General features: G+C 44.3%; 1 long non-coding RNA gene across 1 annotated transcript in view; it reads right to left on the reverse strand.

Annotated features, from left to right (window-relative positions):
* Positions 1–18,345, reverse strand: part of LOC146789812 (uncharacterized) — a 176,001-nt gene extending 157,656 nt beyond the window's left edge. The window contains exon 1 of the long non-coding RNA XR_014969868.1: positions 18,291–18,345. This is a non-coding gene — a long non-coding RNA (uncharacterized LOC146789812). The remainder of the gene's footprint in view (positions 1–18,290) is intronic.
* Positions 18,346–19,147: the final 802 nt, after the last annotated feature.

Below are 19,147 nucleotides of genomic sequence, written 5' to 3' on the forward strand. Positions count from 1 at the left end.
AGTGGTACCACAGGTACCCAGGGCACTGTGACCAGAGAAGACTTTTAAGGGCTGCAGCACTTATTGTGCCACACTTAGAGGCCCTGTACCACTACACTCACACACTGCCTTTGCAGGCTGCGTGTTTTGGTGCAGAACAAAGTGAAGAGTCGATATGGCACACAGCCCCGTGTGCCATGCCTACAACCCACTGCCCTGTCATAGATCAGTCACCCCTCTAGCAGGGTGCACTATACCAGTGGTGACGATACAGGTGCATGAGCCCTGTACCCCTGCAGTGTCTAAGTCCATTCTTAGACATTGTAAGTGCAGTTCTGTCATTAAGAGTATATGGTGCTGGGAGTTTGTCATCACAAACTCCACAGCACCATAATGGCTACACTGAAAATGGAGAAGTTTGGTATCAAACTTCTCAGCACATTAAACCCACACTGATGCCAGTGTGGGATTTACTAAAAAATGCACACAGAGGGCATCTTAGAGATGCCCCCTGAAAAATGACCTACCACTAGTGTCCAGGCTGAGTGGCTGCTTTCAGCTGCCAACACCAGACATGTTTCTGGGGCCTTGGGTCGAGAGCCTGCTGTTCTCGGGGGCCTGAAACAATGCACTTCGTCGGACAAGGTGCTAAGCCTCCTCCCCCACGAAGGGGAAGCTATAAAGGCTTGCCACCTTTGTGAGCTTCCTCAGGCCACTTGCTGTTTTCAGCAACTGGTCCCCACTGGTTCTGACCCCCACTTTGGGAGCGAGAACCGGCGTGAAAAACAAGTGAGGGGGAGAGGTGTGCCCATCTCTGCCAACTCCCCCCTTTAGGTGGGGGAAGTGAGGTGAAGACCAACTCTCAGTCCCCGCCATCTTGCAGATGGGGGGGACTCAGCCAACCAGGTAAAGGCTTATGCCCCCTCTCCCACTGGAGGGTGGCATAATAGGGGGTTTACCCACCCCAGAGAAGGGACCCATTGGTCCCAACCTTTTCACTTACCTGTTACGCCCCTAAATCTAGTATTTAGGGGCACCCCTGAACCTTGCTTCCTTAGACAAGAACCTGCAAAAGAAAAGAAGAAGAAGGACCAAACAGCCGTGCCAAAGCTAACAAGAGGAGGACGCCTACTGATTTGGCCCCAGACCTACCGGCCTGTCCCCACCTCTAACCTGCTCAAGCAAAATCCCAGTGTGTCCTGCAGCCAGCAACCTCGACAAACCTGGAGGACCTGCCTGCCTTTAATCCCAAAGGCTCTGTCTCCTGTGAACACCGGATTTTTTCAAACAACAGACTCCAGTTCCGCAAGGATCCACGGGTCCGCACCACTCTGTACCCCATGCCCACGGCACGAGTTCGAGTGGCCCTACACCAAGAGTAGGTCCCCCCGGCAATCCTGACCCAAGATTCCGTGACCCCTGACCTGCCTCAAGCCTCCAGCCGACACCTGCAGCCTCAAACCGGAAGGTCCCCCCAACCGCGACCAGGAGCTGTTAAGAAGATACGACCCTAAAAGGCACCCCTGCACCCGACGCCCTAGGCCTTGGGTGGCCCAACTGATGGTGCCTAACCAACCCCCAAGATCCCAAGATCGCACCAAGAAGACCTTCGTCCCCGAGCCTGCAGTGCTTTTGCAAACCGGAGACTCCCCATTGAAAGCTACAGGGCTTCCGTCACCAAAACTGCACTCTGCACCCAGCTGCCCCAGTGCTGCTGAGGGTGCATCTTTTGTGCTGGCCTAAACCCCCATTTGCCCTGAGGTTAAGTTCAGGAGCTTTGCTCCCACAACCAAGTGGCCTGCTCGCCAGCAGCCACCAACTGGAGGCCCCCTATCCCCCATTGGATAACATTGGGCCTCAGCACTCTGCACCCGGCCGCCCTAGTGCCGCTGACGCTGTAACAAGAGTGCATCCTTGACCCTGGAGAACCCCTGAGTCTAACCCCAGAACACCAACTCCCACAACAAAGTACTTACCTTTAAACCAATAACACTATTTTCCTCTATAGGATAACATTGACTGTTTCTCTATTAAAAGTTTCGAAGTGTGGAATTGGAAAACCTAAAGAAATTCTTTAAAATTGTACTAACTAACAAAAACGCTTTTACTTACCTGTTTGCAGGAATTGTCCCAGTGTAGTGTCCAGGTATACTACACTGTGTAAGAAAAGTAATCTGAAAGTAATGTACTGGTCATTTTACTTAAAAACCCATTCAAAAGTATATGTACTGTATTTGCAAAGCATTGCATTTCTCAATAACAATACTGTAAGTCAAAACAAAGTGCATATACAATTAAAATCAAAACTGCATTATAAGTGTATATTTACGACAAAGTATTTATCACTTACCTGTGCCAGGCTTGCTTGGTTCTAGGAACTAAAATAACTAAAAAAAATGTTTATACTAAAACAATTGGTCTGTCTTTGAGTGTGTGAATTAATTTGCTGACTGAGTGTGTACAACAAATGCTTAACACTGTCCACTGATAAAGCCTTACTGCTCGACCACACTACCACAAATAGAGAGTGAGGTGCTATCTACTTTACCTCTGTTTACCTTTTGGGCTCCACTGGACTCTGTGCACACTATACCTCACTTTGGTATAGTACATACAGAGCCAGCTTCCTACAGCGACTTACTGTGACATTGTACAGGTGGGACCCTCCCGACTTTCACATGACTGCTTTATTTTTACAGCATGGTTCCCAATGTCAGACACTAGGAGAAGGGACATACGAAAACACCTCCATGAATAAGCCTAATAGGAAGTGGGAGGCGGCTGAAAAGGAGACAAGGGAATACAGCCCTTTTAAATGGATGGAAATCCTAGGAGTGACATCAGACATCAACAAGAAAGTGGAAGGTGGAGAACTAGACCCAGAGTACGGAAGGTGGACAGGAGAACATGGAGACCATTCCAACAGTGGGGAAAGGCAGACATATGTTCAGTCATTTTCCACCAACAGTGATTGGCATATATTGTGCAAAAAGAAACTGCAGCAAGCGTCTTATAAGATTCGATCTTAAAATCTATTTCCATCTTTCTGAGCCCTTTATGGCTCCTTCCCTTGCATACCTTACCCAGTACTTAATTTGAGCCAGCGGTTTCCGGTGCTTGCCACCAGCACTAATTGTGAAGACCACACTTAAGACAGTCTGCCACATGGTGGTGATGCTCATTTAATTTAGAGATGAGCAGAACAACGGTTATTTATAAATACAATATGGATTTAAAGTTTCTAATACCTCCCTCCTTAGCCATTCCTTTATCTTTCGGGACCTAGAAAAATCTGAACTTATGCACTTGCAGGCAAGAGGAATGGTTAGTAGTTGTTTTAACAGCTATGAGTGGGGCGATGGGTGGTGCAAGCTGCAGTGGTCTCCTGGTCAGGGCCCTGGCACCTATAATTTTATAAATTAAGCACTGACCTTACCATTTCCATTATCCCTTGTATGCCTCAGCTGTCACACCCCTGCATTTTAAAATGTCTCACCTGTGCATAAATACCTTTTTGCTGCAGAGTACTCTACCTAAAGAAATGTCCCTGTGTATCCCAGTGTGACATTAATCACACAAGAGGTGACTGCTTGGAAATAGTCTAACCACTGACGATTGCGCGGGGTAGCATTCTAAATCATTGTTTTTCATCCACTGTGCCACTCTAACCAAAGGCCTGCCTTATGCTAATCAGTACTGACCTTGCTCCTCATAGGAACTGTCTATCTGAACTTCCAGAAGGGAACACAAGCAACCCCCTTGCGAGTTTCAGCCTTCTTAGGCCTCTTCTCATTGTATTTCACAGCGATGCATGGGAGGCCTCCCTTCTCTATACCATAATCCTCCTCCATATGTACCTCACATTGCTGGGTATTAGACCTTCTTCCTATGCGCCACACTACTACGCTCGATCCCTCCTGCCGGTGTATATCTTCGTGCTGTTCCACCACCATCCTGGGCCGGACTGGGAAACAAAACCGGCCGTGGCAAAGTGCTCGGCCGCCCCCCCCAGGGGTTTGGTAGTGCCACCGAGCTCTTTGCCAGGGCCGGTTTTCGGGCGATTTTGTTACAGGGACGATTTTGCAGCTATGCTGCAAAAATGGCCCTGTAACACAAACGGCCCCCAGGGGCCCAAAAACGTCCCCCAACCTTGCGGCTCACTGGGGGATTGCCCGGTGCCCGCTACGGCCAGTCCGGCCCTGCCACCATCCTCATCAGTATACTTTGCACTAATATGCCTGACGCTGTCTCTGTTTAAGTCAAAATGCTATTCATAAAGCCCTTTTCCTGTGCACAGTAAAGTACTTAGCTTGAAGTATGCTTTCTGCAGAGACCTCAAGATGGAGTCATTGCGGGTGAGTCTCACACTTTGGGGTTCGGGTTCAGCTCTCACTCACAACAGGCTAAATGTCACACCCGGGGAGTAGGGCTATGACCTGAAATTTAACGGCAACTCTTTTCAGAGTTCAACTTTGTATGAAGCCATACCTCGGGGCTTAAGAGGCATCAATAAGTAGTCCCATCCCTTGTGGGTTTCTTCTACAAACCCATTTGTTTACACAAGGTGAGGCTTTGGACGAATTAGAGTGCTGCTCCACTAGGTTTGTAAACCAGAGCCTACAATAATGATGTTTTGGGGTCATTTTATAAATTTTACATTTGTTTGATTTTTCATAATTTCACTTGAAGGCACTTCTCATGCTGTCCTTGCTATCTAAGGATGTGTGACATCACTTCCTGTGAGGTCATCAATTATATAAATTTTGCTCAGGACTTGTGAGCTCTGTTTCTCTGTCCCTAACATTTGCTGTAAAGGAGGCACACTCAGGGGCATAAGTATAAGCCCCTATCACCACGGGAATGTCACTTTTTGTGACGTTTCCGTGGTGATAGGGGCTTCACCTTATTTACAAGGCAGCGTTAAACCACTTAACGCAGCTTAGAGCTGCCTTGTAAATAAGGCCCCCTTTCATGCTATGCTTAGTGTGAAAGGGGCGGGCAGTGGGTGTTGCGGTGGGCATTCCACCGCAACACCCATTGATTTTGACGCTACCCCCTATTTAGAAGGGTGGCGTAAATAGGAGGCAGCACCAAAATTAAGAAGGGAAAACCTGGTCTTAATTTGCCGAAACGAGGAGAGATACTATATTTCTCTCGTTTTTGCTTTTTCCATTTGTGCTGCCTTGTGCAGCACACATGGAAAAAGCAAAAAGCCTTTTATTGTTTATGTATAGGAAGGTCCCCCTTCCTGCACATAAACAATCATTTAGAAAAATGAAATTTTGTAACTTCCATGTGTACTGCATCAAGCAGCACACATAGAAGTGACAAAACTGTATTTAAAGATTGTTTATGTGTAGGAATGTACACTTTCCTAAACATAAGCAATCTTTCCCTGCACACAGACATCCTTGCACTATCGTACAAGGCAGGCACACAATGCCCATTGGGCTCAAAGAGCTTCAACCAACCCCCCCCCCGTTGTGTGTGTCAGCTCAGACTAAGACAGCTTACCAGGCAAACACACAGACAGTTTTTGAGCTGTTGTGATCTGGCGTCCATCTTACTGCAGCCGCACCCGAGTACTTCACAGGTCTTTAAAAGACCATTTACTTGTTAATGAGACTTTGTTGTTCTTTCAGCCCTTCATAGAGCCCCTGCATCTTCACTCTAAAGATTGCTGGAAGAATTAGCTCCCCCCCCGGAAATTTTTATTAGCTCCACCCTCCCCCTGAAATTTGACTCTAGTTGCGCCTCTGGTGCAAGGGTGCCAGCATTGGCGCTACACTGCTAAGTGTACCGCCAGTGCAGGGGGAAACGCAAGGCTGCACCATATTGTTGTAAATATGGTGCAGCCTTGCGTTTCTGAAGTGGCAGAGTGAGGCGTTAAGCCATGACAGCTTACGCCTCACTCCGCCACTACTGTTGTACTTATCTCCCCCAATGTCTACCACAGAGTGCTTTGTTTGAGCCATGACCCACTTCCCATATCAGGATAATATCGGAGTGTGGAGTATATATTGAGGTCATCATACCTGAGGCTCATTAGCATTAACTAGCTTAACTGAGGTTTCAGCTCGTCAGAGATCTGTGAACCCTGAGTGCGAAGGGGCAAAAATCAATCAAATTGTCAGTGTTGTAAATAGGGTCTTAAAGATAGAAGTGGTGCAGCGGACCAGCAGCGATGTGCATCATTCGTGTTGCTTGTGGTCCTTGGATATGAATACTGAGGTTGGCACATTCCAACACGGAAGTCAGCATAGTAGCAGGTGGGTCCTTGGACTAGCAGGGGGGTTTCGCGGCTCATGATTGAGGTGCCATAGCTGAGCTGATAGGTGCTGCAAGTCAAGATTGAAGGCCATTGCCATATGTGCATGGTGGCCCCGATACAGAATAACACAAGGTCCTGCTGAGCTTGCCAGTGGAGATGCCGCCATCTTGAGCCTTTCAAGTTTGTTGCATGAAGCGCATTTCAATGGCCTACAATGGCAGAGACGTATTTACAGGAAAATTGACATATTCTTCGGCCTTGAACGTCCTCCTGACCCTTCCCAGTTACCAAGGGGAAAAACGAAGATAATTTAAGTGAAGCCCTTTTTCCTAAAAAAGACACTTTCAGGCGGGGGAACAAAAACCATTGGGAAGAGAAAGCGTGGACGCCCTCTCCCCTCAATGGGTGATTCAGGCTCTCACAGGGACGTCCAATGGCAAAATTAGTCACGCTCCCACTCGCAAAGGAGAAGGGGATGGCGCAGCCAGCGAAAAGAGGCCACCGGCGGTGGGGAGTTGCAGGGGTCCTGGGAGGGAAGGAGGTTTGAGGAAAAAAACACAAAAGGTTGAAAAGAAGCTGGGATCCTGTTCAGAAAATAATCACAGATAAAATACCGAGCTAATGGTTTTGGTCTTGCCCGCAGTTGCACGTTTCACACCCATGGAATGCTAAGCAGTGGCCGACAATCGACTCCATTTTGTGAGAATATGGGCCTGACTATGGGTGAGCTCATGCATATTTACCAGAGAGTGGCGCCGACTCCGCTCCGCTTTTGTTGGATATTATCAATTACCCAGCAGTGAAAGGTAGGTAGGTGGGTGACTTTTCACATGCGTTGACTTAAAGAATCAGCCGCGAGCGCATCGGGCCGGAGGGAAGGAAATATGTGGATGTTATTAATGAAGTGATGACACGGGAGGGGCGGCTAACATGAGGAGAGTGCAGGGGGGAGAGACAGGGCGCGGTGACGGGCTGTGCTCGCCAGAGGCCTCTCCTGAAATCATCCGCTCTTCCAGAAGGGTTTAGAAGCGCGCGCCGATACACTTCTTCGCAAAGTAGCTTGGGACAGGCGTCTCTAAGGCCCGCATCCCTTTCCTGGTCACAGACCCTGGACCCTGACCTTTTATCGACACATAAACGGGCTTGGATTCTGTGTATTACTGTCTTTCAGTTTTTGTAGACCGTGTGGCTCCCACCAGCAGCAGGTATAGTTGAAGTTAGGTCCACCATTAGCACAGCCTCCCAGTGAGATAGATTGCACATTCATCCCGTGCTGCTTCGGGTCTACTGAAGCCCTTCATGCTCCAGGTTACTTTTTGACGATTCATTTCTGCTTGGCTGGTAGCAGAACAACTGGTGCCTTCAGCCGTTAGCTTTACATTTCATCGTCGTGCACAGGGCACAGCAAGCTAGAGTGCGCAGTCTGACAACACTGGTGTCCTGTGTGTTCTCTGATATGCCACACCCTTCTCGGCTCTCAGTAAAGCCTGCCCGAGTCCGCTGTCCAATGTCGTGAAACATCTTGGTTAGGGTTTCCGAAGGGTGGGAAATCCTTCCATCAGCAGCACCGGCTCTCCTATACGTCACAGCTGTGTCACTCCTGTCTATAGATATGTGCAAAACAAATACTCTACGCAAAACAATACAGTGCTCTCCCCGGCAGGTGAGGACAGAGTAGCGTTTTCACAATAAAGGTGAAAACTAGTAATTATAGCCCGGGCACGTAGATGGTCCTGGGTAGTTGAAGGGCACTATCTTGTCTGTGTTTTGTGTGACAGGCAAGGCAAAAGGGAGTGGTTCGGATGTGATGTCCATCAACCATGGTGTCCGGCTCCAAGATGCACACTTTTATCGCATGTGCAGAGGTCCCTCGTGAGCAGCAAGATGCCAACCACATGTTCTGGAACAAAGTGTTTGAATGTAAAATGATACTTGTATAGCGCACTACTCACCCGCAAGGGTCTCAAGGCGCTTGCACGAATACCGCTGTGGAACCCATCCTGGCTTTCCCTGTGAGGCATCCACTCCTGGGCACCCCCAAGGTGGAGGCCAGGCATCCTTAGCGTTGTGGGGGCCGTTGTGGAGATTAAGCAAGCTATTGCCCAGAGTTGCAGAGTGGGACTCCATGATTGGAATGGCACCGAGGCGAGAATTATCAGGTCCGTGGAATTTTTGAGCCCAAGACCCGCCGAGGTGGGGAATTGAACCCTGGTCCCGGGCTAGACCTCTGCATCAGGGTCTGCCACTCTAATCATTGAGCCACACTTCTGAAAGGGTTCTGGTTGCAAAGACAGGGTTCAGCATTGAATGTGTGATGGTTTTATTGCTGCAGTATGCATGAAGAAAGAGGACTTCCTGAAAACTAGCAATGGCAAAGCCAATAAGCCTTGCCTATGAGAGCTAAGGTTGTTGGCAATGTTTTGAAGCTATGCTGTACAGCAGTGCTAATGTTTTGCAGTGTGGCTAAAGTTACTTAAAAAATCACTGTGGTGCAGCCAGGGATAATGCGCTTTTAAAAAAAAGTGCATAGGCACTGGATGAATCATGGTCCTTTTTTCTTTATTATTTTTCCATATACTGCACAGCAACCATGCAGCTATACATCATGGATGGCTACACATTATAGCCAAAGTCTGCAATTTCCATGCTGTACTGCATGAACAGAAGATAAAGGCAGAGCTAACAGTTTGAAAGGCAAGACTTATTGTCTTTGGCAATGCTTGTTGGGTCTTGGTACAACAGCAATGTGGTGCTGAGCAAATTGGTTAATCTCCCGAAGCATAAACAAAGAAAAAAATATGGCATTTGGCAAAAAAAAACCTAACACATAAAGAAAGCAATTATGCTCATGTCCCTGTCTTAGTGAAAATACATTTGGAAGCAGACATCTGTTGCCACAATAAAAGCAGGTAACATTTGTTGTCAAAATAAACATCCATTCAAAAAGCAGAAAAGGGCTTTACTGAAGTGTGGGTGGCATAGCAAGAGGTTCAACAAGGACAAAAGGGATGAAGAAAAAATAAAAGTAGTCCTCAATTAAAGCGTTATCAGCAGAAGGCCAATTAGAAGGCAGCAACTAAGAGTGACAAGGAAACCAACAAATGTTAAGGAATGGGCGCCTTGTTGTATCCAATACCTCTTGGAAGCGAGGGTGCATGCAGCGAATGTGCCTTTGCAGACGAAACCTAAAAAGGCATGTCATAGTTTGGGCATGTCAAAGTTTGGATAAGTTTGTAAAAGCATTAAAGCCGAACAAAGAGATTTACTGCCCATGTGTGGACAGGCTGACCCAGAGACGTGTAGTTTTCACACATACAAATCTGAGGTGAAGAGCAGGTATTGATTTACATCAGACCTTCCGCAAAGTATAAATTATGATTGGTAGCTCCCAGGTAGCCTGATTGTGGGACAGCCTATGTTGGTGTTGTCACCTTATCTTTAGAATCCTTATAGGATATATACCATATTGTATGAACTGTTTTTCAATTTGTTATTCAATAAGTTGTGATATCCCACTAGTTAAAAATGTGTTGGTATTGCAGAATTGAAAAATATTGCCTTGCCTAACTGTAATAGTGGCAGTCATTTTCTTGCTCAGTGCTTGTCGCCTGCACTTTGATCACAGACTTTTTGTGTTAATGGACTTCAATTTCTCCTGAGAGAAGATTTGTTTGACAGTAACTAAAACTTAACAACTTTTACATATTCATCATCAGATATTTTTCCAATTAAAAAAATGTGTTGCTGTTATGTGTTGCAAGACTTTCCTGCCAATACATACATGTTACATAGAAACTAGGCCTAATAGAGTACCAAAATGAAGGGCACTAGCTCTTTAGAGCAGTGTTTCCCTAACTGTGGCCCGCGGACCCCCAAGGATCTGTGACATATTCCCATGGGGTGTGCAGGCAGCAGTTTTAAAAGCACTGCAAAGTTCCATGTATAGTCAGCAGTTTTCCTCTAGCAATAAAGCTGTCAAGATAACTCCGATGATTAATGTACCTGCTGGAGAAAGATGGGAGTTTGGTCCAGTGGCAACTTTGACTCATCTAAGGTAGTACAGATAGTTAATATGCCTGCTGCAAAGAATGTGTGCCATGCATTTAAAAAAAAGTATTTTATGTGCACAGCTCAGGGTTACTGCTTTTGTCACAGATATTCTTTTGTTACTGTTCAGTTCATAAGTTACAATCGTAATCTAGCACAGTGAGCTATGAACTACGATCAAAGAGCTGCATGCAAAGTGCATGGTGTAAGTTAGTAAGTTATGTTTTTCCCATTCTTTCATTTTCCTGATGCTGCTAGAAATTGTTTGTTTGGTAGAAATAGATTCTTATTATCAAAGTCAACGCTGACCACTGTGTTATGTTCTGAATCCTGAGTTTGTGCTTCTCCAGACCAAGCACTCTTAAAAATGCGTACCAGTATGGATGACGTGAATGCTACACCTTGTAGTCCCCTTTGCCTTATGTAACATTTTCTATACACTGATTTACACACGTATGATTCATTGTCTCTTTATGTGTGCGATGTAAAGTGCTCTGACACCCTACACTGATATGAGAGGTGCTATAAAACAAATGAAATATATGTGACATTGGGGCTATGGAGAGATGAGAGGCACTATTGGGGGGCGATAGTGAGGGAATCATTGAAGAGCCCCAACAAAGATTGTCGTATCCTGGTGCGCAGTAATAGCATCATTTATTATGTTTTCAAAGCCAATATAGTTCAATATAGTTCAATATATAATGACAAATATGTTGTAGAATGCATCATTTGTTCCCACATGTTCTTTGTGGGAGAGCTCCCTTTGTAGTTTTCAGGCTCACTCGCTGCAGTTGGTATGCACCATACAGCGGCTGGTCTGATAACATTTGGCAGGGCTGCTTTGGGTTCCCAGTCCAGCCCTGGCAGGAGCAAAAGCCTCCTACTGCAAAATAAAACCAAACATTAAAAGGTTAATCACCGAGATGGAGCACCAACCTTCCCATTAAAGTTTTTCGATATTTGCACATTTTTTCAATATAAAATAACAAAATCTTTAGTAATTTGTGTATTTGTTTGGAGTGCACTTATTTCTGTACTTTTTGCAAATTACTGTTTAAATGTTTGAAATTTAAATCCTACAAATTGCTTGGGGGTCCCGGGTTTCCAGTAGTGACTCAGTGAGGGTCCTCAGGAGACAAAGGTTTGAGGACCACTGCTTTAGAGGGTGTATGTTTGAGACATTCTGAATGGTGATGTTAATTACAAGTATGTGCTCAGGATATCAGAAGTTCTTTCAGTTCCTCAGGAGCAGTACCCTGAAGAGGCCCACTTTCTGTCAGCTCCGACTCTGGTTTTTACAATAACCGAGGTTCAGAATGGCCAGATGAGGGGGAGGGATTTTAGGGAGGGTACTGCGGGGAGGGAGACCTGAAGAGATACAACACATACGTTGAGTAAGACTTCCAACCCTTTACACATACAATTATTGCTAAAACATTAGTTGGATGAAGACTCTTAGATTTTCCTGTGAATTAAAAAAAGAAGTTCCTTGAAGAGATTCCTTTTCGCCTTTTCTGTTTCTAGCCTTTCTTTTTCTTTACTTAACAGAGAGTTCAAACTAGCTCTTGTCACCTTGGCATGTAAACTCAATTCTCTGCATTGAATTTACCCCTCTTATAAAGAATCATGTGCACAAGATATAGATATGTATAATAGTATATGGTAACTGTCTTGTATTACAATATGTTTCTCTTGTTCTTACAATGTCTTCACTATTTCTGTAACAAATGCTGTTCTGTATCAGATGCTGCAGGGTTAATTGCCACCTCCTTTTTCCTTTGTAAATGTTTTCAGGATTAATTGTTTATTTTAACATTTCACATTCTGTGGCATCTCTCCAAACCAAAGGTCTTTTTTGCACTGTTTGCTAACAGAAAGCGGGACACAAGCTCATTAGTCCTCCCGCTATGATCAGAAACCTTGGGGCTCCGTGCGCCACTGAAAGCAACACTACGCGTATCACGGAAGCATGCGGAAATTAGCAATAACAAAGAGCCAGAGAAGGAGAGTCCTACCTGCTCTGGGCTCCAATGAGGACTCTGACAGGATTACCTGCGGGTGCGACTCAGAGTCCGGAACGAAGCCGCCAGCACTGCTCTCTGACCTTGGAACAGGAATAATCCGTGGCCGGCGGATGGGCGTGGCTCCTTTTAAGGACGCACAGCGCTTCTACGGTGGCCGCGGGTGCGCGTTTAGCAGGAGTGCTTTTATGACAATTTTGAAGGAACTCGAGCTGAAATGAAAACTCGAGTGTGTGCTAATATTAAAGCGATAAACAAAAGGGTAAAACAATGTAAAGAGCACAACAAACACATAAATAAAAAGTGCACCACATAAAATCATGAATTATTTCTGGAACACAATCATGTTCAAAAGGCTGCCATGGGTTGTCCATTGCCAGTACCTTTCTCCCTGTTCAAATACCTGGCAGTGGTACCAGAGGTTCATGACAGTCCTACCCATCAAAATGAAGTCCCCCCGTTAGACAGGGGCATCAGGATGTAGTCTATGAAATCTGTTGATGAGTTGTGGTGCATGTACTGTCTCACTGGGCTCCCAAGAATTCTCCTCAGGGCCGTATCCTTTCCATGCTATTAAGTACCATAGCTTGCCTTTACAGCGTTTGCTACTCAGTATTCTTTGCACTTCGTATTCTTCTTGATTTTCCACTAATACTGGAGGTGGACGAAATTGTGCTGTCTTTGTGGCGTTCTTTAATAATGATGTGTGAAATACTGGGTGTACAGACATGGTCTTGGGTAGTTTTAGTTTATAAGCAACAGGATTTATACATTTTAGGATTTTGAAAGGCCCTATAAAACAAGGGTGAAATTTGTACTTATTCCTAAACTTGAGGTTCTTTGTGGATAACCACACTTGGTCTCCAGGCTTATATTCTGGAGCTGGTTTTCTTTTTTCATCCACATTTCGTTTGTAGACAGTTTTTGCTTTAAGGATGTTGGTTCGTAATACTCGTACCAAAGTGGTAATTTCTTGTACCTTTGCTGTTACGGATGGAATCTGACTTTTAGGATTTGGAGTTATAAATGGTAGATAGCTAGGATGATAGCCATGGTTGGCAAAGAACGGGGACATTTTGGTTGAAGAATGGCTAAGGTTATTGTAAGCAAATTCTGCTTCCCATAACAAGTCGACCCATGAATCTTGCTTTTTTGACAAATAACATCTAAAATATTGCTTTAACACCTGATTCACCCGTTCCGTATGAAGAGCTGTACACCAAGCTTTCCATAGGCGCGAAGTGAATTGAGCCCCTCGGTCTGAAGTGATAGACTTGGGAAAGCCATAGAGTCTTACAACATGTTGTAATAGAAGAGAAACCAGTTCAGAAGCCGTGGGTAAACCAGAACAGGCCACAAAATGAGCCATTTTTGATAGTCTGTCAACAACTACTAAGATGGTGTTGTGTCCTTGATCTTTTGGAAGATCAGTAATAAAATCCATCGAAATGTCTTCCCAGACTTGGTTTGGAGTAGGTAAAGTCATTAGATAACCAGTCTTTTTGGCATGTTCTGCTTTAGCTCAAGCACAGATTTCGCAATGTTATACAAAACCAAAAGTGTCTTTTTTCCACTTTGGCCACCAAAAGTTTTGTTGTATCAGTTTTAAAGTTTTGGCTTGACCAGGATGCCCTGCCAATGGATAATCAGGACACCACCTTAATATTTGGGTTTGTAATCTTTTGGTTGGAACATATAAGTTATTAACCTGAAAAGGTAAATTGTCATGAATAGAGCATCTTGATTGTTGTTGTTGCCAGATGATTAATTTCTTTAATGACATATATCCTTTTAGTTTCTCCAAGAACTGAATGGACCTTGTCACTCCTATTACATGATCTTGAGCAATCATGGGTACTGGGTTTATTCTGACCTTAGATTAATCTGCTTCATTGAAGCGGTATAGAGTATCAGCTTTTTGATTTGCAGTGCCAAGCCGAAAAGTGATAGTAAAATTAAATTCCGCAATAAAGAGGGTCCAGCGTAATTGACGTGGAGTCAGTGCCTTTGCACAGCGCAATAATTGTAGGTTGCGATAATCTGTATATACTGTTATCGGGAACTTTGCTCTCAATAAAAAATGACGCCACTCCTTAAAGGCTGAACGGATGTCCAAGAGCTCTTTTTCTGCCACCGTGTAATTGAGCTCTGTCGGAAGGAATTTTTTGGACAGATATGCCACCGGATGCAGTTCGTGAGAACTGGAGTCTCGTTGCAAAAGAATCACCCCTATTGCGGTTTCCAAGGCATCGGCTTCTACAATGAATGTTTGTTCAGAATTAGGATGTTGCAATACTGGAGCAGTTATAAATGCTTGTTTGAGTTCTGCAAATGCTTGCTGAGCCTCTGTGGTCCACTGAAAAGTAACTTTTTTTGTAACAATTTGTTTAACAGACTTGCTTTGGTGGAAAAGTGGTTAATAAATCTGCGATAGAAATTGGCAAATCCTAAAAAACGTTGGATGTCTTTCACACAGGTTGGGATAGGCCAATCTTGTATCACTTGTACTTTACGTTCAGCCATGGTTATGCCATACGGAGACAAAATAAAACCCAGAAATTCCACCTTAGAAGTGTGAAATTCACATTTTGATAACTTACAAAATAAGCCTTTGGTCTGTAAGGTTTGCAGAATGGTCTTTACATGTTCTTCATGATCTGACTGGGAAGAAGAAAAAATCAAAATGTCATTGATATAAACAATAGCAAAGCGGTCTAAATAGTCCTTAAGAATGTCATTTAAAAAGAATTGGAATGCCGCAGGGTCATTGCACAGACCAAACGGCATAACACAATATTCAAATAATCCATATCGAGTGCGAAACGCAGTCTTCCACTCGTCACCAGCTCTGATGCGCACCAAATGATATGCTGCTCTTAAGTCCAGTTTGGTGTATATTGTGGCTGATCGTACTTGATCAAGAAGAACCGAGATCAAAGGTAACGGATAATAATTCTTTACTGTATCTTGGTTATTATGCTGTTCTGATCATCTACTGCTCCACCAGTGGAATCCTCTAGAGAATGATGTAACATAGAATGTTGGTGTATGAAATGCACAGTTGGAGAAGGGCTGAACGCCTTGCTGGCTGCTCCTGGTGGGGCTGAATTACTGCTGTACTACTGATCCTGTAACCAACATGAATAAATCCTCCTGAACCTCATCTACCTGCCTGGAGTGATCACTGTAATTTTATGGTGACCTGCCTGGAGTGATCACTACACTGTGATGTTATTTAGTGCTCTATAGTCTATGCAAGAACGAAACTCACCATTACTCTTAGAAATGAAGAAGAGAGAAGATGCAGCTGGTGACTTGGATGGTCGAATGAATCCATTTTTTAAATACTTGTCTAAGTATTCTCGTAAATGTGCATTTTCCTGTTCTGTGAGTGCATAAATGCGACTACATGGTATTTTTGCTCCAGGAAGTAATTCTATTTCGCAGCCGTACCTACGATGTAGTGGTAAGGTCTCAGCTTTACTTTCGCTGAACACGTTTTGGAATGCATCATACATTTGTGGTAAGTCTGTGTTTTGTTCAGCAGCTGTTGCTATGCTTTGAACCGTCGGAGGAGATTGAGACTCGCTCACATGGGCCCGACATTGTGATCCGAAGACTTGAGATGATGGTTTCTCAGATAGACATTCTTGTTGACACCAGTCAAAAGTAAATGCAATTGTTCTTTTTGCCCAATCAATAGTCGGATTATGAAGAGTTAACCAGGGCATCCTAAGAATGACTCCGAATTGAGGTACATCAATTAAATCAAAACTAATGCATTCGCTATGTTTTGAATCTTGTACAAAACATGTCATTGTTATATTTACTGTAGCATGCGTTATTGAACCTGAAGTTAATAAAGTACCATCTACAGTGCGAACTGTTTCAGGCCCTACTTTTGCTACTGTAGGTATTGTTAGTTTACGACAAAAGGCAGAATCAATTAAATTCCCCGTTGCTCCTGAATCGACCATAACCGTTACAGGCTCATGAACAGATTCTACTTCAAAGGATACATAGAGAGACAAATGAGGAACTGCTATCAGCAGAGTGTATGCCAATGACTGTTCAGGAGATTGGTGAATCCCACTCGAGAAACACTCCTGACCTTTCCTCAAGCTGCTTAGTTTCCCTGTGTTTTTGTGATATCTTTATTACTTCCAGATCCCAAGCCTTTAGGTTTTGTGGGGCACTCACGCACAAAGTGCCCTTTTTTTACACAATATAAACAAAGTCGAGATTTCTGTCCTTTTCTTTCTGTGAGAGTGGCTTACTAATTCGGCCAATTTCTATCGGTTCGGTAGAATCTTGATTCAAAATTATGCTTCTTTCCTTGGTTCTTGTGAACGTACGAATTTCCGGTCGTTGTTTCTCTCCTTTACGATCTGCCAAATGATGGTCCAACTGCAAAGTCAAAGCAATTAGGTCTTCACAGGATGTAGGTTGTGGATGAATTGGTACAATCAAGTCTTTTAATTCATCTTGTAAACCTTGGTAAAAAAGTACGGCTCTTTTGTCCTCTGGCCAGTTAGTTTCGGCGATCAGGCAATTGAACTGAGTTAAATAGTGCACCAAATCTTTGTTGCCCTGCCTTAATTCTAACAATTCTCGATCGGCTGAACCTGTATTTGTCCTTCTACCAAACACTCTTTCAAATTCCCTCTTAAAAGCCCACCAATCATGTAAAAGAGTGTAATCTGAATTTACTGAGGGAACCCCCACATAGCAGCTTCCTCACTCAAGTATGAAATGAGGAAGACAATATGGGACTGGGCATCTGGAAAGGCAGTGGGTCTCACCATAAAATGTAATTGTGCTTTTGTTAGAAAAGTCTGGAATGTAGTGGGTTCCCCAGCGTACCGTTCTGGGGGAGCTAATGGAACTACTTGTGGGACAGTTACGGAGACTGAGGGTAAAGGATTCAAACCACAGTGGCCAGAGTGGGAGGGGGTTGAACACGCTCACTATGCCTTTGATCCTGTAATTGGGCCACCTGACTGGCCAAGGCCGCAGTTTCCAAACGCGATGCTGCAACCTCTTTTTGCATGTAATCTAGCATTTTACAAAGATTTTCCAAAGTTGCCATCTTGGCACTACTGCTCGGGAGGAACGTTGAATTCGTGGGCGGATTATTCTGTCAGGAGTTCTTTCAGTTCCTCAGGAGCAGTACCCTGAAGAGGCCCACCTTCTGGCAGCTCCGACTCTGGTTTTTACAAGAACAGTTGTTCAGAATGGCCAGATGAGGGGAAGGGAATTTAGGGAGGGTACTGCTGGGAGAGAGACCTGAAGAGATACAACATATACGTTGAGTAAGACTTCCAACCGTTAACACATACAATTATTGCTTAAACATTAGTTGGATGAAGACTCTTAGATTTACCTGTGAATTAAAATAAGAAGTTCCATGAAGAGATTCCTTTTGGCCTTTTCTGTTCTATCCTTTCCTTTTCTTTACTTAACAGAGATTTCAAACTAGCTCTTGTCACCTTGGCATGTAAACTCAATTCACTGCATTGAATTTACTCCTCTTATGAAGAATCATGTGCACAAGATATATATGTGTATAATAGTATATGGTAACTGTCTTGCCTTACAATATGTCTCTCTTGTTCTTACAATGTCTTCACTATTTCTGTAACAAATGCTGTTCTGTATCAGATGCTGCAGGGTTAATTGCCACCTCCTTTTTACTTTGTAAATGTTTTAAGGATTAATTGTTTATTTTAACATTTCACATTCTGTGGCATCTGTCCACATCAAAGGTCTTTTTTGCACTGTTTGCTAACAGAAAGCGGGACACAAGCTCATTAGTCCTCCCGCTATGATCAGAAACCTTGGGGCTCCGTGCGCCACTGAAAACCACAGTACTCGTATCACAGAAGTATGCAGAAATCAGCAATAACAAAGAGCCAGAGAAGGAGTGTCCTACTTGCTCTGGGCTCAAACGAGGACTCTGACAAGATTACCTGCGGGCGCGACTCGGCTTCAATGCGGTCTGGAACGAAGCCGCTAGCACTGCTCTCCGACTTTGAAACAAGAATAATCCGTGGCCAGCGGATGGGCGTGGCTCCTTTTAAGGACGCATAGCGCTTCTACGGTGGCCTCGGGTGCGCGTTTCGCAGGATCGCTTTTACGACAATTTTGAAGGAAATCAAGCTGAAATGAAAACTCGAGTGTGCTAATATTAAAGCAACAACCAAAAGGGCAAAACAATGTAAAGGGCACAACAAACACATAGATAAAAAGAGCACCACATACAATCATGAATTATTTCTGGAACACAATCATGTTCAAAAGGCTGCCATGGGTTGTCCAACGCCAGTACCTTTCTCCCTGTTCAGATACCTGACAGTGGTACCGGAGGTTCATGACACAGGATACAATTTTAGAAGCAGGTTTACATTAGTCCCACTAGCAAAATAACAGAAACATAGCAGAGAAGAGTATTCCTTTCTGCTGGCTAGAAGAATACTTGTAGTGATTAACATTGCAAAACGGTCTTGTTTGCGTGGAACAGTTTTTGAAGCAGACTTTGTTACAGTTACTTGCCTTTTGTTTGTGCTTTAGGATGCAGATATGAGAGCTGCACAGCAGCTCCTCCTCCCCTCTGGGCAGAATGATATAAATAAATCTGGGAATTTGGGAGGCACTGATGCAAAGACTGATTGCAAGAACACCATTATCCAACTGCAGAATCCCAACAGCTTTCTAAGACATGCAGGGATAGGTACATTCCTAAGCATAAAATAGTTTGGGAGATTACTAACAGCTCAGACAATACAATAACCATGAGACTGACAACATATTTATATGTATTGTCTCT

The sequence above is a fragment of the Triturus cristatus genome, chromosome 10, assembly GCF_964204655.1.
Source record: "Triturus cristatus chromosome 10, aTriCri1.1, whole genome shotgun sequence".
Classification (NCBI taxonomy): domain Eukaryota; kingdom Metazoa; phylum Chordata; class Amphibia; order Caudata; family Salamandridae; genus Triturus; species Triturus cristatus.